We start from the raw sequence: 7882 nt of genomic DNA, 5'->3' as shown, positions 1-7882 counted from the left end.
ACCTGCGTGTTTATGAAATTCATGAAAAACATATGTATCAAAAACATAGCTACAGTTCCTATTTGTTTCATGTGTGCGGCGGCTAGAAAATCAATTTTGTTTCATGTGTGGGTGGGTGGAACCAAGGCACATCGCTACACACGTGTCCGCTTCTTATATTTCTGCAACATGATTCCCTCTGTTACTTGTTATCTATCAACATATTTGATGAAAAAATAAAATAAATCACTCTGATATCATTTTTGAATGTGTATGCTTATGAGAAAAAGTCAGACTGAGTGAAAATTTGTGTGCAAATGTACGTCTATGTTGCTGAATTTCCGAAACAACATTAGAACTGTTGATACCATGTAGAAGAGAAAAAGACGGTTGCACAACACTTCTTCTATTTACAAAAAAAAAACATGTGCCTCATTTCAGGAAGCTGGGACTAAAGGGGAAGAGAGCTATGTCCAAAGAAACTTTTCTGTCGATAATCATGAAGATTCGGATGGTTTGTTGCATGCTGATGGTGCGAATAAGATGATTCAGATGATGGAGATGTTTCATCACAGCCACTACCGCCCTATGTTGGCATGGTGTTTGACTCAATTGAGGATGCCAAGAAATTCTATAATGACTATGCCTACAAGTTGGGGTTTGGGACACATATATCTTCTACAAAGTACAGCCTGAAGAGATGCCAGAAGCAAGATGATGCAATAAATGATTAAGAGGGTCTTTGGGTGTGTGCACGCTAGAAAGCCCGATAAACCGGAAACAAGTAACACCTCGGAGAGCATTGCAGCAGAAACAAGCAACTCCAGTAGGTGGCCTAGTGCTGAAATGGATGTAACAAGAACACGCCAGAAGAACAAGATTCTCCATCATGATTGTAAGGCACACATGATTGTTGGACTTAGGGAGGAGAGATGGACAGTGACCTGCTTTGTTGCGGAGCATACACAACCATTGATGCAACAACCAGAGCGTGTTAGATACTACCACTCACACCGCAATATACCTGCCGAGGATTACCAAGACCCTGAGTACCAAGGGCAAGGTCTACTATTCAAGCTAACATCAAGCTTATATGAGAACCCAAAGCTCTATTTTGTGCATGTTATGATGGATGGAGGGGTGTTTCAATGTAGTTGCCACTAATTTGAGGTGAATGGTCTGGTTTATGCCCACATAATAAGGGTGATGGTGCACCTCAATGTGCAAAAAATTCTGCAGCGATACTTGTTGGAGAGATGATCTGAAGCAGCAACAACAAGCATGGCCAGAACTGGGCGATTGTTGGACTTCGGGCACCCCTCGACAAACACGCTGAAATACAATCCCTGTGCCGAAGGTTGACATGGCTCGCCTCTGATGCACGTTGCAATGATGATGCATACAAGATATTAGATGAAGCAATAAAAGTTTACCTGCCATAGCAGCGGCGAAAAGAGGAGCACTGCCAGAACAACAAGCAACGCAACAAAGTGAACCCCCAACGCCCCCCGCTGCCGCAACAGGAACGTTGAATGATGACCTACCACATCCTCAAAACTCGGAGATGCTACAAAACCCAACTCATGTCCCTAAGAAAGGTCGACCAACTGAAAGAGAGAAGAGAAAGAAGACGTAGGTAGAGCACCGAGATGATGTACAAAAAAAGAAGGCGAAACAACAAGAGAAGAAGCCAACAACATCAGAAAAACCGAGAGCTGAAAAAAGGACTATTCGCTATAAGCACTGCCACGAAGAAGGTCACAATATTCAGACATATGGGCCCCTAAAAGCTGCGATGGAGGCTGCGGCAGCACCCCCTAAATGCTAGTTTTGTTCCAAGGTTGGTCATGCAGTCCCAGCTTGTGTGTATTTGAGAGCTGTGATGGGAAATGGTCCAAATACTGCCCAAGCATCGCAATTGAACCTCTAGAAAAAAATGATGAGAGAAACAGGTAGAAGCTCTTGCTAAAAAAATCTCCTTGGTGATGCCCAAGCATCGCAACTGAACCTTTTCATTTCAAACTCTATTCCTGTGTTTGAGATACATGTATAAGTTCTTTTTTTGCAAATTTGATGATGTATTCGAGTTCTATATGAAACTTGTGATTGAGATACATGTATACGTTATTTTTTAGTTCTATATGAAATCTATGATTCGAGTTCTATATGGAACTTGTGATTCGAGTTCTATATGAAACCTGTGATTCGAGTTCTATATGAAACCCGGTGTATTTTAGTTCTACATGAAACTTGAAACCCTGTGTTACACAAAAATAGAAAAAGAGCTCAGATTGTAATTGTGTGCCTAGACTTGAGACACATTGGCTCATTGGTTGACCATATGTATTGCACAATTTTTTTGCTTCAATAAAAAATTGGTTTCATCGTGCAACCTGGCAGCAACATGTTTCCGACTCGGCGTAAAAAGATGATGTTACAGGGGCATTTATGGGAGGTTTCACTATTCACAGAAAATGTATACCAGTGAGCAAGAAACAAAATACTGATAAAAAGGTAGTCATTTCATTATCATATCTGAAAAACCATCTCCACTTTACACTATAATCTCAGCATGCATGATGCTCCAGCATTCAAGAGAAAAAGAAAAAGGGGACATGTCCCAACATGACAACATGCTCCCAGTTTTGGGTTCCATAGATTACTAGAGAGGGTCATAGGTAATATCAAGTAGATGATCTTCGGTTACAAAAACGATTTAGCGAGCAACATGCCGTTTTGTTGACAAAAAGAAAAAGATGGACTGAGATAAAGCCTAAACAAACTAGCAAAGGTCTTATTTCTGATTGACATTGTCTATGAGCTTCTCAAAAGGGCCCGGAACTCTTCTGCCGAGTTGAGAGTGTTTTGAGGGTGCTCGAAAAGCTTTGCTGCAATGAATGTAAATTGAGCAACGACCTCGTATCCTGAGCATACAAAAGCAAAAAACACACACACACACACACACATAATGAGCAGGGAGAAATGATGTTAGCAAAAAAGAATATGATCCGCTACTAGTGTTGCATAAAAAAAATCCTGAAAATAGTGTTGCATAGAATGGGTCATACCATGTTGAATGGCTTCATCCCCCTCGCAGTGAGACTCTCCATGTATAGAATAGCAAAGAACCCACAATCAAACCTGCCATCAGAAAAAACAAATAGCATATGATGTTTGCTTCCTGAAAAAACAAATGTAAAAGTCTCTGGATGGACATATAAAAGAAAGAAAAAGAACATAATATGTCGTAGATTGCTGCGTATACCCATCTGGGCTGAAACGAACGAACTTATCAAGGTCATGCTTCCATGGGTTTCGATCTCTGACCAGAGTTTTAAAGTTTTCTATCTGCACATTTGATATAAAAAAAAAGAAACATATATAAGAAAAGATGACATAGTGGCATCTTTTGATTGGTACCGCAACATAAAAATGATACAAAAAGAAAGAATGATCAAATAGAGATGGAAAAGGGTGCAATGCCCATACTGATTGCAACATGGCTCCTCAAGAATGCTGACATAGTCAGAGTCGTCACTCCTAGAATAAAAAACATTGAATTGTTTTTGCATCAAGTTTGCAACCACAACCGCGTAATGTCCATCCTTGACAATGGTGAAGAAGAGCTGCAAAAATTAACATAAAAAATTCAGAAACCCATATCATGTTGCGCTAAAGATAGCTTTAATGCAAGAACAAAAGTTTTACTTGATCACAATTCACAATGTTGTTCCTGTCACAGGCCCTCTCGAAATCTTTGATGCAAGAACGTGTCTGAAACGAACCCGGCTCCACAACAAGCTTAGTCTATTGTATAAAAACAAAAACTATTGATTAGAATTGAATGCTGCGGGCATAAACTCAAGTGATAAAAAGGAAAAAAGCGGTAGTTGACTCACAGTCGTATGCGGCGAGAATGCAAACTTTTTAGGCTTGCTTGATCTATACGTGTGCTCGATGTTGAAACTTTCAATCTATAGTGACATAACCTCATTGCTCAAATGTGCATGCTTTTTGAGCCCGCTGTTGAAATGCTTGAAAGAAACATCAAACCCACCTATCCTGATGAATGGAGGGCTGCATGTTGCAAAAAAAGTGGCTCGGTTAGAGGTAAACAAATTGATAGAACAAAAAATTTCTCATCATACAAAAGGAAAAAAAAGCAAAAACACACACTTATAGTGGCTCGCCTTCAGGTGGGTCCCTAATGTGGTAATTGGTGTGACAGTATTGCTTGTATATGGCATCGTGTGTTGCATCAACTTTGATCTTCTTCATCTTCTTTAACTTGGGTGGATTTTCTGGCGATTTTGCGCCTCTCTTAAGTGATGCCTTCTTCACATCATGGTTGCGCCCGTTGCTGACTTCAATCACCACCTCCTCTCTCATCTCATCAACACCTGCTTCTGCCCACACAATGAGAAGGAAACAAACAAATGAAACTGATAAAAATGGTTTGGAGCAATGCTAAAAGTTTCTGCAGAAAAGAAAAAAACATGACTTGATGACAAAAGTACACAAGTTAGGGGAGATGAGAAGTACAAACCTGCAGGGCCTACGGAACTTGGGGGATATGTTGCGAGGGGAGTCACATAAAAATTTGGGCCAGTTGAAGTAACTGGAGATTCATCAAACAGAGGGCTCCTCGCACGAATCGCCAAATAGGGGTCCAAATCTGAAACAAGTGATCTTGCAGGGGAGGTGCAAGCTTGAGGAACTTCATGGAATAGTAGATCATCATCACTTCCGGGTTCGAACAAACCAAAGGAAGGCCCATCTTCAAGTGTCCCTAGCCTCCTTGTCAGGTTCACATCTGTGAAGCTTGGGCTGCGAGGGTACTTCGGTTCAGTGTTGTTTACCTTGTTGCATAAATCTTCTCCTTGTCGTTGCTCTGATCATTACCTTTGCTTTGATCATTTCCATTGTTGTGTTCACTCGTCTTTGGTGGGAATCATTGTTTTGACCAACTTCCGCTGCTTGATCACTTTGCTTTGACCCATCCGGTTGCTTGTGCTGTTGCGGAGATGGTACATTCACGGGCTGCTCCGGCAATGGTACGCTAGCGGGCTGCTCCGAAAACCTGCCTGCGGCAAAAACTCCTGCTGGTACATTGAAAGTGATATCTTCACACTACTAGGGAAAAGCCTAGCAGTAGCGCGGGTCTAGTGCCTATCAGTAGCGCGGGGAACGACGCTACTGATACGGCGCTACAGCTAACTCTTAGCAGTAGCACGGCTTGACACGCGCTACTGCTATACCTACTTAGCAGTAGCGCTTCCCTTACCAGCGCTACTGCTAAGTGCTTTAGCAGTAGCGTTTTCCTATCCAGCGCTAAATAGCACTACTACTATATTTTCTCATATCTTTTTTTGCTGCGTATTTGTGATGTTTTTATACAGGTTTTAAACAATATTCTAATGATATCTTAAACATGCAATATGCTCATCATATCATACACATAATAGTCTCATCATATCATCCAACACAAATTATGTCGTCACATCATAATCATAATCACGATATAGCTATACAAGTTAAATGACATGTCTCATCATACATAATGTAGTACTTCTTGAGGGGTCTGTTCGTATCCCTCTCTCGCACTAGCGTGAACCTAAACTAACTACTGGTTGTCGCTCGGAAACCGGTACACCTGGGCCTGACACTCCAACGACTCGTCGTTTACTCCTGGCGTCAACGATGATTTATGCACCTACATCATCATATGAGTCGATGATATGCAACATATATAGTTGAGCAATAGAAAGAGACAGACTTGGCAAAAATAGAAGCAACATATCATAAGCATAAATAACAAAGTTCGTCGTACCCAAAATGCCCTAACTAGAGTGATCTTCGCTAGTTGAGGAGGGCGGTTTAATTACATCACAAATAAAGTTTCATCGTGCATAACTCAAAGTTTCGTCACAGAGAAAGTATGGACTAAACGGACACTTTGTCATATATCGTCAATCGCTCCAACATGTCATGCCATCCATCCAAGTCGGAGAGATAGTCCCTGAGCGAAGTGAAAGGCTTCAGGTTGAGATGCTGAGCCGATACGCATGCTCGGACGTCTTCCCGCGACATTTGCGCTTCTTCATAGAACATCCCTGTTTTTTCAACGACCTCATTCATGATGGTTTGGGCAAATTCATGCTGGATGTGATAGAACTCAGCTCAAAGTCGATGATCCTGGATATCTCCTAGGTTCTTTGCCCATTGCAGAATATGGGCATCGCCGAATCTAGGTGACATGCGAAGGTTCTGCTGATCCCGTCTGTACTCCAGCATGTGGTGGAGGACATAGAATCCATCACTAAGAGTATCACTCAGTTGCTGGATGCAGCAGAAGTCGGTCTTATGGCCGAAGGCGGGTGCGCGGTTCCTTGTCCTCTTGGTCTTGATCTCTCCACCCCGTACGCCGTACCTCAAGATAGCACTGTCGAGAACAGACCTGATGTGGGTGTAATTCTTTTTCTTCAGGTTCTTCAATGAGTCCAAGTAAAGAGCATGAGAGAATCAGGGGTAAAGGATGATGAGGATGGCGCGCCCGCCGCTGCGCAAAATAAGTACACCTCAAATTAGCCTCCACACATGCAAATGAATGATTGAAATCGAAGGAAAGATATCTGCGGATGACTTATATGGGATGATAAGGCACGAGATAAAGGAGACGAGAATTGTCTCCTTCTCCTTATTGGCGACCATGAAATCGACGATGTAGTCCCTCACGTATTCACGATGCTCTGGGCAGACTGCTAAGAAGCCCTTGTGCATGAGTACGTGTCAGCGACACAGATATAAGGTATCTGCTCAATCCTGATGATGTGGTTCATGTACAAGGCAAAAAGGCGGATAAACATAAAATCCAACTTTTTCAAGTGAAACATGTCAAAGATGTAATCGAATAGAAGGAAGAACTTTTTTGTGAAGAATGTGTCGACGTACGTCCTTTGTTGCAGCACGTTAACCACGTACATCGGATACCCTGGATTTTCTAAGGCGATCAGGATTTTCTCTCTCCGTAGCACATTGTCATGAAGTCTCCTTAGATCGCCATACATGGCCTCTACCGCTGCCTTAGGTAGGATCGGATCACCGGGGATATGACATTTTGCCGCACCGGGGATAGGTATACGGTCTTGAACCCGAGGCTGCTGAGGCGGCTAGATCATAGAAGAAGCTTTGTTGCCTTTCCTCGAGCTCTTCCTATGCTTCTTTCCTACTAGAAGTGAGGCTATAATACGTTCATCCTCTAACAATTCAGGCACCGACTCATCACGCTCAAACCCTGAGTACTCATACTGCTGAGCCATCAATCCTCCGTCGACAGAGGCGCCAATATTGAGATACTGTAGAGGGTCATCGTCATCCTCGTCGATGGCATCAGGCATTGCTTCTTCGATGACGGTGATGTCATTAACCATTAATGGAGCCTCTTCCTCACCCAGCATGACATGCGACGCTAATTGGGTAGGTGGGGTGTTGGTGTTCATACCTTGCTGAGGTTGCTTGGTCGTGGGTGTGCTCCCGTCCGCCTCCAGATGAAGCAGACCCTTCGACCACAACAGGACCCAGCGCTTGCAATCGCCAAGCCGTAGCGGGGTCTCGTCGTCATCTCCCACTAGTGCTACAGGAGGAGCCAAATTATCGTGGCCCGGTTCGACACTGGACACAGAAACCTTGAAGACGTTAGGTGGGATCAGCCGGTTGTGGAACAATTGTTCCTTCAGCTGCATTATTGTCGCCTTCCCCACGTCCACCTTTTGGCCGCTGATGGTGTAAAGTAAGGTGCACGGGGTTTCGTCGGCCTGCAAAGACATGTCTGCGACGTGAGCCATATGAAAGGCAATGGAAATGGGAGATTATACATATATTGAAGAGGGCCGGTGTGGCAGGT

This window comes from Triticum dicoccoides, chromosome 2B (genome assembly GCF_002162155.2).
Source record: "Triticum dicoccoides isolate Atlit2015 ecotype Zavitan chromosome 2B, WEW_v2.0, whole genome shotgun sequence".
NCBI lineage: Eukaryota > Viridiplantae > Streptophyta > Magnoliopsida > Poales > Poaceae > Triticum > Triticum dicoccoides.
The sequence above is the reverse complement of the archived record's forward strand: the minus strand, read 5'-3'. Positions refer to the sequence as shown.